At 43.2% G+C, this 13,055-nt stretch overlaps 1 protein-coding gene across 1 annotated transcript in view; it reads right to left on the bottom strand.

Annotated features, from left to right (window-relative positions):
- Nucleotides 1-13,055, bottom strand: part of LOC113575097 (reticulon-4 receptor-like 1) — a 94,115-nt gene that overhangs the window by 57,995 nt on the left and 23,065 nt on the right. The gene's annotated exons all lie outside the window — the stretch shown is intronic.

Raw genomic sequence — 13,055 nt, forward strand, 5'->3', positions numbered from 1 at the left:
CACCTTCTCTCAGATCCAGGGTAGTTTCACAGTGGTACCAAAACCACCACTCCCGGTATGCTCGTATGCCACAGTACGTCTTCCCCATCAGACAAACCCCAACAACGGGCACTCCTCAAGCTGTGGTGGGAGCAGGTCCTCCTCTTGCGTCTCTTGCAAAGACCCTCCGGAGTCTGGTGCAGACTTACCAGCGGCCCAGCTGTGACCCAGATCCACCTCACCAAGACCAAGATGACCAAGGCGTTTATTGAGCTCTTCAAAGGCACAACTGTTCCGGCTGGCAGGCTGCAGAAGAAGCCTGGCCTGCTGCCATCAGCTGCCAGTGCCATCGCAGCTGGAGTGCAGTGTGCTGAAAAAGCTCTCCTGCTAAGTCAAGCTCCAGAGCCGCATCGTTTGAGGAGTTTAACCAGCCTATTTGTTTCAGTCTTCACATGAAATGTGATTCCACGGGAATTGTTTACCTGGGTGAACTAGCAGGTAACTAACATTTGGTCACACCTCTGTGTCATTAATGGCAGTCTACTTTTATGCTGATTTTCCTCTATGTAGGCTTCCAGATGCAGAGAGAGCCCATGAGCGCATAGTCCTGCTCCGGGACCCTCCCCTATCGCCACACATTTCGTTTCACAGACACTTAATTACAAATACTGTTACAATAATGCCCTTTACCAGAAAAGATTGCCCATTTATTATCAGCATTTTAATAATCAATATATGCAAATGATAAGGAGTGTAGATTAATATGTAACTAGAGCTACAATGTGAAATGACATAATATGAAAGAATATGCCCAGTGTACTGTGCCCAGTGTGTGTGTGTGTGTGTGTGTGTGTGTGTGTGTGTGTGTGTGTGTGTTTCTATGTAAACATATTCTCTCTCTCTCTCTCTCTCTCTCTCTCTCTCTCTCTCTCTCTCTCTATATATATATATATATATATATATATATATATATATATATATATATATATATATATATATATATATGTGTGTGTGATACTGTGTCCATATAACTGGCTTTTTATCAGTGAAGGGTGAAAACTGCTGATGGTGACTACAACCTGACTCTTTAGCAGTCCTACTGCCTGTCAGTACAAACTGCTCCATATTGTGTTACCGCTTCACTGAATGTTTCCAATACTGCCAGATGGTAGAAGAGAAATCAGTTTATTGCCAATAGTCCTGAGACCGCTGTGGTCCCTGAGAATAGACCTGGCCGCCTTAGGCTATTAACCGAGCATATATCTTCTGTGATGTAGCCTGCATGTAGTGACGACCTGCGTTTCGTTCCCAACCTCTGCAGTGGTTTCTGGTCAGCGTTGAAGGAGCCTCCATACAAGTAGCTTCACAGCCAGTCAGGAGACTCTCAGTCGTTCCACTGTAGATGTTAGGACACACTACAGGCAGCGAGTAGGTGGTGTGAGCTTTAAAACAATGCTCAAATAATCTTCATAATCATTGATGTGGTCAGTTCAGATAGCTACAACTGGGTTTCTGATGCCCAAAGATAATAATGGAGGCCTTCTTGAAGGGAGAGGGGATGGTAGACTGAGCAAGTGAAAGACTGAATATATCCTTGAAAACATCTGTTAGCTGGTGTTCACTTGCTTTCCTGAAAGGCCTGGGATAGCATCTGGGCCAGAAGCCTTCTGGGAATGCTCCTTGAGGAATGTTTAGTCATATGTTCAAAGTTTTAAGTCCTATCCCAAGGTATGCCACAACTTTGAGGTTTTTTCATCAAAACTTAAAATACCTAAATATAGTTTCAGATGTACTACTAAAGCGAGAAACAGGGACAAGAAGAGAGGAAGAAGGAGAGGCAGTTTTTTGCACCCTTTGTCATTTACAAATGGCATTCCAGTTGGATTCCACATGAGTGCTTATCTGTGAAGTACCAGGCTTCCTGAAGACACGTCACGCTCTATAGCGGCAGTGTACTCTTCCCACAAAACAAATGCACATGCCCACAGCATTGATCACACACCCACATCCCTCCACGCATGCTCGCTCACATACATAATTTTGCAGATAGACACACACACGCTTCAGTCTAGAACAGGACTCACAAGGCTGAGGTGGATATCCAATATCAACCTTCAGCAGTCAGAAACTGCTCATCCATCAGTGGGAAGAGCATAAAAAGTGATCTGGCCTTGCTTTTGTTAGCAGGCTGGAAGTCAGCGGAGACGCCACCTATGACTGAATCAGCAGAACACCAGGACATTACAACATTCTGATGTAATCTCCATAACTAATCCATTACCTGCATTTTATGCATGCATGCACTCAATGACACATCCTTGCCATAAAAATATACATACGTGTCCCCTCATATGCCCCCCAAAACACACATACTCAAACACACACACATTCCTGCATGCCAGACTTCTGGGGAGGCGGGTGTGGTGTGCTCTAAGTGGGTCAGTGTCTGTCTTTCCACACCTCTGTGGGGAAACTGTAACTGAGCTGCAACCATTTATTTTGCAGCATGAGCAACTATCCTGCCAGTTTTGCATTATAGCCATTTGTTAATAGGTTGAAGAAATGGGGACAACATGTTGCAATATCCTACCCTACTCTGGGCTAACTCTATACCTAAGGGCACCTCAGTACTTTTGAGTATGAAGAATTAAATTTCCGGATTTCTCTTTAGTGGCCCACTTATATTTCAAACTGCAAGTCCACAGTTTCCTTTCTCTAGACATAAATGTGAAGCTCATTATTCTCGGGAAGGCGGAATGTCAGGAGCGCCGCGGAGCCGCTGACCCAGGCGTGGCTACACAGAACAGACGAGATGAGGTTTGGATAGCCGTTTTATGCGCTCCTTACGATTGTCTGGTGAATTAATGCAAGTGGGTGACTTCAATCACCTCCGCGACATCAGAGGAAGGCAGAGACCCAGGCAGAGAGAGGAGGGGAAAATAGATGGACCGACAGCGTGAGAGGGAACTGAGCAGAGCAGAGGAAAAGAGAGCTAATGATGAGGGCATTTTGGTCTGATACATATCTGAGTGGGGGAAAGCAGGGACAGATGGGAGGATGGTGCTGACAGAGTCAGTGATCATAGCTCCAATCAGGGTAACAGGCCTGCTGTGGGCGGGGCTTGCGCTGAAGAGGCGGAGAGAGTGGGTTGTCCCCCGCCACTGGCTCTCCAGCCCGACAGCAGTTCGGCTTGAGAGAGACAGCGAGATGGAGAAAGACAGAGGCACAGAGCAGGGTAGTATGACATGAACAGAGGAGAGCGCGGCGCTGCACGACAACATGCACGCCATTTAGTGCTGTGTTCTGCGCCTGCCAACACAGAAAGACTCTTAAAAGCTCTAGCACCCATCTGATATTTATCCAACTAGGCAGGGCCTTAGGGTAGGTTTAAATCTCTGGGAAGGCTTTCGAGTGCTTGTTTCAATGCCCTACACACACACACACACACACACACACACACACACACACACACACACGCGCGCGCGCGCGCATGCACGCGTGCACACATACACAAGCATGCTCTTGCATTTACACAAAATATTGCTCTAGTCTGAAAAACAGGTTAGAACGACATATAACTACGACTGTCCATATTGTTTATGTTCACCTGTTCAGCAGTTCCCACTGGGCAATGAGAGAAAGGTGGAAAGAGTGAGAGAGGGTGAGAGAGAGAGACAAAATGAGAGAGAGAGAGACAGACAGACAGACACACTGCTACAGAATAATTTTTATGTCAACATGTGATGTCTCATAAGCAGTGGAGTCAGCAGTGACAGTGTCAAACTCACATTACCCACAGTTTTGTTCCAGCATGCATACGCTTATACACGCGCACACACACACACACACACACACACACACACACACACACACACACACACACACACACACACACACAGAGAGAGAGAGAGAGAGAGAGAGAGAGAGAGACAGACAGAGAGAAAGCACTCCTGAACATGTGACCGACCGGCTTTGATGAAAAATATCTCCTCCATCTGTCACTTTTTTTTAAAACTTGTTTCTGCACTCTTTTCGTTCTCATCTCCTCCTCTGATCCTACACAGCTCTCCCAGGAGACAGGGGCTTTCTTTGTGCTCACGGGCGGAAGTGGGCCAAACTGAGAGAGAAAGTGATAGAGAGACAGAGAGAGATAGATAGATAGATAGATAGATAGATAGATAGATAGATAGATAGATAGATAGATAGAGAGAGAGAGAGAGAGAGAGAGACCAAAGCCACACCCACCAGCAGCCACATGTTAAACACACCTGGCACTTGGCCTCTCCAGGCTGGCTGTTACAAAGGCCACCCAGACACACACACTGAACACACACTGAACACACACTGCACACACACTGCCACTTGGCAGCTGAAGCCCACACATGACCACCAGCTAGGTACACTCTTGCTTGAGTACCACTAAAAATGCCAGCCAGCCATCAAAGAAGTGCTAAAGTTCAAGTTTTAATTATATTTCTGTCTGAAGTATGAGTATGGCAAAGGGCCAGGTCTAAGAGTGCTGTCTTATCTCTACATAAATAGATGATTTATTCACATGTCACGAGTCTAGGGACAGGCAATGTGCAGTGTCTTATTTAACGAAGGCATCAAACATAAGCAGTTGTGATTTATGTCTCTATTTATTCTGGCAAAATGTTAGTTCATCGCATGAGTAGACATTAGACACTTTAATTCGGTGCCCTCCAATCCCACTCCTAGGGTCCATATGATTTTTTTTCTATTTCTGTTTTTTATTGCCCTAACTCACTTGACATGGCTTAGTGGTGAGGTGGGGTGGATCTGAGAAGCAACAAACATTATCAATGCTTTGGGCCTCCAGGTATGAGATTAGGAACCAAGGCTTTAAGACATTGCTTCTCAGTCCAGTCTTCAGAGACTACCAGCCAAACCAGCTTTCTGTCATGGTTTTCCCCTCTCTAGTGTCACGGGTCCCACAGTACCAGTCTGCCTCCTGTAGCTTCTGCTGTTGTGTTCATGTTCTTTTGGGTTTTGGTTTTCATGTCAGGAATCACGGGAGCGGGGCAGTTTCTGTCACGGTCTTCCCTCCTCTGGCAGCTGGGGGTGCTATGCTTCACTACTGTCAGCCACAGAGTTCTACTTCTGAGTTTTACTTTCCTTTTAGTCATGTGTTTTCTCTTTTCATATTTCCACGTGTCTTGTTAAATTACTAGTCTGTATATTTATATCCCTTGGTTCTGACTTTCTTTTTTTGGCTATGGTCTATTTGTTAGTGTTGGTGTTTTGCTTCTCTTTGCTTACATTTGCATTTCATTTACATTTGTGGTATTTAGCAGATGGTTCTGTCCACAGAAACAAAACTGCTTTGTTATCTACAGAATACATCCTAGCCAGTACAGTAGATTAAGTAGTCTAAGATACCACTGAACTAGAATACTGCTAGATACAGGAGTCAATGCTGGTACCTAGAATGCATTAAAAAACAAGCATAAGTGCAACACAGCAAAAGATGCCACACAGAGAGTGTTCAGTCTGTGTTTAAAAACAGCAAGGGACTCTACTGTTCGGACAGCCGTTGAAAGTTTGTTCCACCAACAGATGTTTTAACCAAGCTGTTCTTGAGTTTTCAGGTACCTGAGGTATATTTCAAGCTTTGACCATTGTCATCATGTATGGAGGGGCTGGTTCATACTTGGCTTTGTTGGCAAACATCAGGGTTTATATCTGATGCAAGCAGCTACTGGAAACCAGTGAAGGAAACGCAATAGTGGAGTAATGTGTGAACTTTGGGCGATTGAAGAATAGCCATGCTGCTTCATTCTGGATATAATGTAGAGGTATGAAGGCCCCAGGAGTCAGACCAGCAAGTAGCGAGTTGTTTTAGTTGAGCACCTGGTTAGCTTCTTGTGAGAGAAAGGGTCGAATCCTTCGCAAGTTGCAAAGGAGAAACCTGCATGACTGGGTCAGGTTTGAAATGAGTCAAGCCTGTGTGCAGCTTCAGACACAGTGACCAGGCAGTTCTCAAAGGAAACACTGAAGTCATGATAAAGATCTGGTGCTCCTGGGATGTACAGAAACATGGTCTTGCTGGGTTGAGCTTCCAGTGCTCACTTTTTATGTAGTTTTGTAGTTTTTTTCTCCATTTCTATTTGCTTTTTTGTGTTTTTCATGTTTGTTTTTTATTTCTTTCTTTTAATCAATAATATTTCCGCTGGTGACTGCCACATTTTATTTTCCAACTCCTTACACACCTGAAACAGGTAATAAAGGATTACAGAGGTGTGTGGGGTTTTTCTTTTTGGTGGGGGGGGTGTTATAGGGTGATATAATACTAATCAGTGGACTAGCTCTTCCTGTCTGTTTTCAATTCATAATGCGTTTGTCAATACTGAGCCAGGTTCCATTGTCAGTGAGAGAAGCTCTCCAAGCACTGGACTGAGAAGCTCTGCACTAAACTGTATTCTGTTGCCCTTATATGCTTATCACTTTTTCGATTATAGCCAGAGGGGTGAAGCTGCCCTCAAACCTTACAGAAGTGTTCTCTTCTCTTCAGGGACACAGATACCCCACTAGGGTAGGGCTAAACTTTAAATATGGGTCTCCATCCCTTATAAAGGTAAAGAAGAAACATGACTGAAGATTAGAGATTGAAACCACAACAAGAAGGACCATATACATTATATTTACATTTTAGCTAAATAGATGAATATAATGCTCCACTGTAATCATGTGCACCAGGTCACTGGGAGTGTTCTGGAGTCCATTGCACTTTCCCTTCCAGTAATGGGCTCTTCCTGTCTGATTCTGATTCATAATATGTTTGTCAATACTAACCCAGCCTCCCTTGCCCATGTGGGCTCGCCAGTGAGAAAGCAACAACCCCACCCCAACCCTTACCCGAGACCCCACCGCCTCCCCCAATCTGTCTCTCTGAGGTCTAGAGTCACTACTCCCTGCACAACACACTTGTTTACCTGGCTGTAGGGCCATATTTACCATGTATGGTTAAAATCCTGCCTTATAAACTAACACTGGGCATTTGCAATCAAAAACTGAAAGGGGTTATCTTGATTGTGAACCTGCTACTCTTCCTCTCTTTGGCGTTTGTTAAAAGGGTGCAGCGATTAGATTGGCGCAGCATTCCTGAATTTTAAAAGGACCCTGAGAGGGCTTTTTACAGCCTAATAGCTTCAATGGCCTTCATATAAACGTTCCAGTAGAACAAAAGAAATTTGTAGAGTTAATCAATCATGGAGATTGGATTTTACCAGAGACCATGACAGCTTGCATTTAAGCCAGTCTTTTGAAACAACAGCTCATAGATCATGTGCCGCTGGCAGTTCTGCCCATGACTCTACTGGGCACTGCCTCAGATGGCACAGTTCTTTACACTGCTTCTATAGTGCCCACAATTCAACCCTCAGACAGAACAAGAACATATCTATAAACACGCAAAGAAAATGGAACATAAGATCATAGATATAAAAAGTGGAACTTCAGGCTAAACATAGATCTACTCTCTACATGCTTCTAATATATCTATATCCTTTTTTATTTTACCAAGTGTGACATATCAACATGCTCTGCTAAGTGAAATGCTTCCACATAGAATTGTATAACTTGCTCTTGCCTTTTCTATAATAATGTCTATTATTCTCTCCACGGTAAGCAGGTAGACATTTCTTGGAACCACTGATGCACTGACAATCTACACACTTTTTTCTAAGACAAAGCAATTAGACTTTATGCCAGCAGTAGACCATCACTGAAAATTTGTTTCACCCTTAAGTATCTGAGAGTAAAATACTTCTTGGAACCAATTTTCAGTCTGAAGCTATTCAAATGACATGACACTTTTTGTATGAATATTCTACCTTTATTACTTTTTAAGGCCAGAGGTAAATTCCTGGATCAGCCTTTCCTGGTCTTTCCTCCACAAAGGAATTATTATTATTATATATATAATAAGTATGATATAATAGTATAATAGTATAATATATAGTATAATAAAATACACAAACACACACACGCGCACGCGCACACGCACACACACACACACACACACACACACACACACACACACACACACACACACACACACACACACACATACATACACACACACACACACACACACACACAATAATATATACAAATGTAGCGTCCTTCATCTCCTTCATCTCCACCCACAGACAAATAACTAGTTACCCAGCACTCAAACACTGTTAAATGATGCCTCCCATCACAAATACAGATCAAAGAACTAAAGGAGAAATGCCACTGCCCAAATACACCACCTACATCTGAGACACACCAGTCAGAATGCGAAAGTAAACACTGGTTTACCAGTGTATAGTTGACACATTGTGTGGTCCAGCTGCAGAACTGCTGAAGATTATCATGACTAAACTAACTACAGCCACAGGCTCCACTGACAGTAGGAAGCAACCACTGGACAGCATTCTGGAAGATATGAATACACAGCCACCAGTATAAAGAAAACCAACAAAGTGGTATATGCTGCTACAGTAGTCTTGCTTGAGACCTTAGGCTACAAAACACAAGCCACAGGGCACCTCTAATGTTCTTTGGACCCTTTAAAACAAAAGCTGCTGGACAACAACTCAGATGCAAGTCAACAAACTGACAGAGCTCCAGAAAATATTATATATAGATACACCCATGTTTCTATTATATAATAGAATATATCTAATAGAATACCAAAACCAATTATTTTGACAGAGTAAGGCAGATCATTAAGAGTTGGACTGGGAACAATAAGACCAAAGTCATAAACAAAGCCAAGAACTGCCAATGTCAATACCAGAAAACTTCTCATGATGGACGGGGCACTCCACCCAAGATGTAACTACCAAAGGCTGTGCATCAGCCTGAAGGAGGAGAATGGGACCTACAAAGTATAAGATCTACTGTATGTGGTGACACACCAAACATCCAATAATACATCTAATTAATGGTGCCCAAGGATGAGCTGATGATGGAGTGCCTTAATCAGATGGTGGACATGATCACCATGGAAGCAAAGTTGTCATGGCAGGATAAGCTCTTCTGTGGAATGTACCATGAACACATATGGCAGACATAAGACAATCCTTCCAATGGCTGGAAAAGGCAGGACTGAACGACAACAGAATGTCATTATCATGGCTGCACATGATCAAGCACTAAGCACTAGGTTGTTTGAAACAGGGGTGTATCAAATCAGAGTAGACCCAAAATGCAGACTGTACAAAGGACTCGCTGAGACAATCCAGCACTTGGTAGCAGAATGCCACAACCAAATGAAATATATCATATATAGGAACATATGCAAGGCATATGAGTTAGACATCCCCAAGTCCAAAAGGGGAGGAACCACGAAAGTGGTGGAAAACAGCAAGACTTAGATCCCGTAGGATCTCCAGATCAAGACAGATAAACAAGTAGTGGTGAAACAACCAGACATGAGAGAGGACAAGAAAACAGCAGTTGTAATAGATGTGGCACTCCCAAGTGGTGGAAATATCAAAAGGAAAGAATATGAGAAGTTGGAAAAATACCAGGGACTGAAAGGAGAAATAGAGAAAATGTGGAAGGTTGACACCAAGGTTGTCTCAGTGATGATAGTTCACTTGGGGCCGTGGGCCCAAAGATGGAGGAGTTGCTCTAACAGATCCTAGAAATGACAAGATCTATCTCCAGCAGGAACAGCAAAAAATACTGCACTTGAAACCCCCAATGCTCTGGTAGAAGGCCCGAGAGTGAGGGGAAAAAATTACCACCCACTGGAAGGGTCAGACAGGATAGTGCTTGACTTGTACCCTGAAAAAATACCTGCAAAGGTTTTATTAATGTTTTTTGTTGTTGCTTTATTCAATTACATCAGGATTTCAACAACATAGACAACTCTTATATCAAATATATTACACATTATTCTGAGGTTTGCCCAGAAACACTGACATTGAATACATATGAAGCCTAGCAAGTGCATTCATTAACAAATAATGTCCTCTTATGCAACAGATGTAAAGGACATGAAGACTCTGTTTCAGGACCATGGACAGCTGCTTGGTTTAACTCCAGCAATGTGGTTCAATCAGATAAGTCACTGAACATTGTTGCTGTTACAGAAGGCAAAGAAACAGAATACTTGGTTCTCCTCAGAAACAGGCTTTAATGTATATATGCAGATGTAATATATAATACAGATTTAAAAAGATAGAAAAGGATGAATTTGGTCTAAATGATAAAACAATGATATTTACATTTATGATCAATATTTTATAAGCACACCAGAGCCATTTTAATAATAATAATACAAATAATAATAATATCACAATAGTGCAAAATTAACTCTTTCTATCCAGATTGTCTTTCTCTCTCTCTTTCACATACACACACACACACACACACACACACACACACACACACACACACACACACACACACACACACACACACACACACACACACACACAGACACACAGACACACACACACACACAATTTCAATGAGTATATCAGAGTGCTAAAAAGTGAATTATTCTGCTTGTATGTGTGTGTGTGTGTGCCTGTGTGTAATCCTAAAAAGAACATACAGTAACAGCATAACCAGCTATGACAGGGTACTGGCAACAAGTGTCACACACATATATACACATGGTGTAGAGTAGGCAGTTATCAGAGTGTGACAGTCCAGTCTTCACACAGCATCAGCCCAGGATATGTGAATACAAAATATATACAAATATCCTCCTCACAGCCACACATGCACAAAGATGAACTCTGCCAATATAGCAGTAGTGGGAGTTAGTTCATTCTGTCTAGGTCAGATATGATTGCACACTGGACACCCACCCTAGATGTAGAAAACACACATACTCCAGCCTCTACTGATACGCAGAAATGTTCCCTCTCTCTGTCTCTCCATCTCTTCTCTTTCACCCAATCCACCCATCTTCATCAGCACAGACAGCTCCACAGAGCTTACCTGCTCGATTGACTCCTTCTGCATGTCTGATTCCAGACCTCAACCCATTCTGCTCTGACTCACAGCTACATAATGCCTAGGCTGGTGGTAGCCAGCAGCCACGCAGCTCCGCTCTGCCTAGGTGCTTGGAGCAGTTGGGATCATATGATTCAGGCCTGCCAGAAATAGATAGGTGATCCACAATCAGGTATTAATTTTTGTATTTTTGTATTCTAGGCAACAAGAAGTAAACTCAATGTGCCTTGTTTCGTAACTCATGCTTGGTATCACAGTAAGTGCTTTACTGAAATGAGTATCTGGCCAAGCTCTGATGACTACTAGCTTTCTGTAACCTAGCTGGAGAGGTCTCATGAATGGTCTATATCAAAGGGCTGGAAGGTACTGCAGGATTTCCAACAGATAACTTTCCATACATTTAGCAGGGATAAGATTCTTCACATTTTAATGCATTTTGAGTTGAATAAGTTGGTATATTTTTGAAAACGCAGCAGTTTACCACTTCACTCTGTTCTAAGGTGCAATAACCTCAAAGGACCAGAGCCCTTCTTTTTGCAACATATTAAAAGCAAGGATTGCCTGCAGTATATATAAGTCTGCTATAGCTCAGGAATATCAGACAGGAAGTTGTTATTGTTTAGGAAGCAAAATAAAGGTTTTGTGAACATTCAGGAAATAATCACAAGCCTATTTTTATCACAAAGACTGCTGTTCTGGTGGACAATTTTTGGTTGTGTAACAGCTGAGCACTCAGCAGTATTTCAGGGTGTACCATGAGGGAAATGCTGGATGTAACAAGTACATGCAGAAGGTTTAACACACATCTTGGGGATAGTTTGTGCAATGTTTCAAAAGAATCATTACTATGAAACGCTTCATACACATGTTTTCTGAGTGGTTCAGTACTTCACTACATCTGTTTTTGTCTGTATGCTTGAGTCTCACACACACACACACACACATGCACACACACACACGCACACACACACACACACACACACACACACACACACACACACACACACACACACACACACAGAGAGAGTAATGTAAGGGTTGTGAATGAGAGAAAGAGAGACACCAAGAGAGAAAAAGTGGCATTAATAGACAGAGAGAGAGTGACAGTGATAGAGAGAGAGGAAGAGCGACACAGTGATAGAGAGAGGAAGAGCGACACAGTGATAGAGAGAGGAAGAGCGACACAGTGATAGAGAGAGGAAGAGTGACACAGTGATAGAGAGAGGAAGAGCGACACAGTGATAGAGAGAGAGGAAGAGCGACACAGTGATAGAGAGAGGAAGAGCGACACAGTGATAGAGAGAGAGGAAGAGCGACACAGTGATAGAGAGAGGAAGAGCGACACAGTGATAGAGAGAGGAAGAGTGACACAGTGATAGAGAGAGGAAGAGCGACACAGTGATAGAGAGAGAGGAAGAGCGACACAGTGATAGAGAGAGGAAGAGCGACACAGTGATAGAGAGAGAGGAAGAGCAACACAGTGATAGAGAGAGGAAGAGCGACACAGTGATAGAGAGAGAGGAAGAGCGACACAGTGATAGAGAGAGGAAGAGCGACACAGTGATAGAGAGAGAGGAAGAGCGACACAGTGATAGAGAGAGGAAGAGTGACACAGTGATAGAGAGAGGAAGAGCGACACAGTGATAGAGAGAGAGGAAGAGCGACACAGTGATAGAGAGAGTAAGAGCGACACAGTGATAGAGAGAGGAAGAGCGACACAGTGATAGAGAGAGTAAGAGCGACACAGTGATAGAGAGAGGAAGAGCAACACAGTGATAGAGAGAGGAAGAGCGACACAGTGATAGAGAGAGAGGAAGAGCGACACAGTGATAGAGAGAGAGGAAGAGCGACACAGTGATAGAGAGAGGAAGAGCGACACAGTGATAGAGAGAGAGGAAGAGCGACACAGTGATAGAGAGAGGAAGAGCGACACAGTGATAGAGAGAGAGCGACACAGTGATAGAGAGAGAGCGACAGTGGTAGAGAGAGTGACACATTGTGAGAGAGTCAGAGAGAGCGACACAGTGAAAGAGAGAAAGCCTGACTGTACGAACATGCTGTTTCAGAAAACAACTCATTCTTGATGAGATTGT

This window comes from Electrophorus electricus, chromosome 17, assembly GCF_013358815.1.
Source record: "Electrophorus electricus isolate fEleEle1 chromosome 17, fEleEle1.pri, whole genome shotgun sequence".
Classification (NCBI taxonomy): Eukaryota; Metazoa; Chordata; class Actinopteri; order Gymnotiformes; family Gymnotidae; genus Electrophorus; species Electrophorus electricus.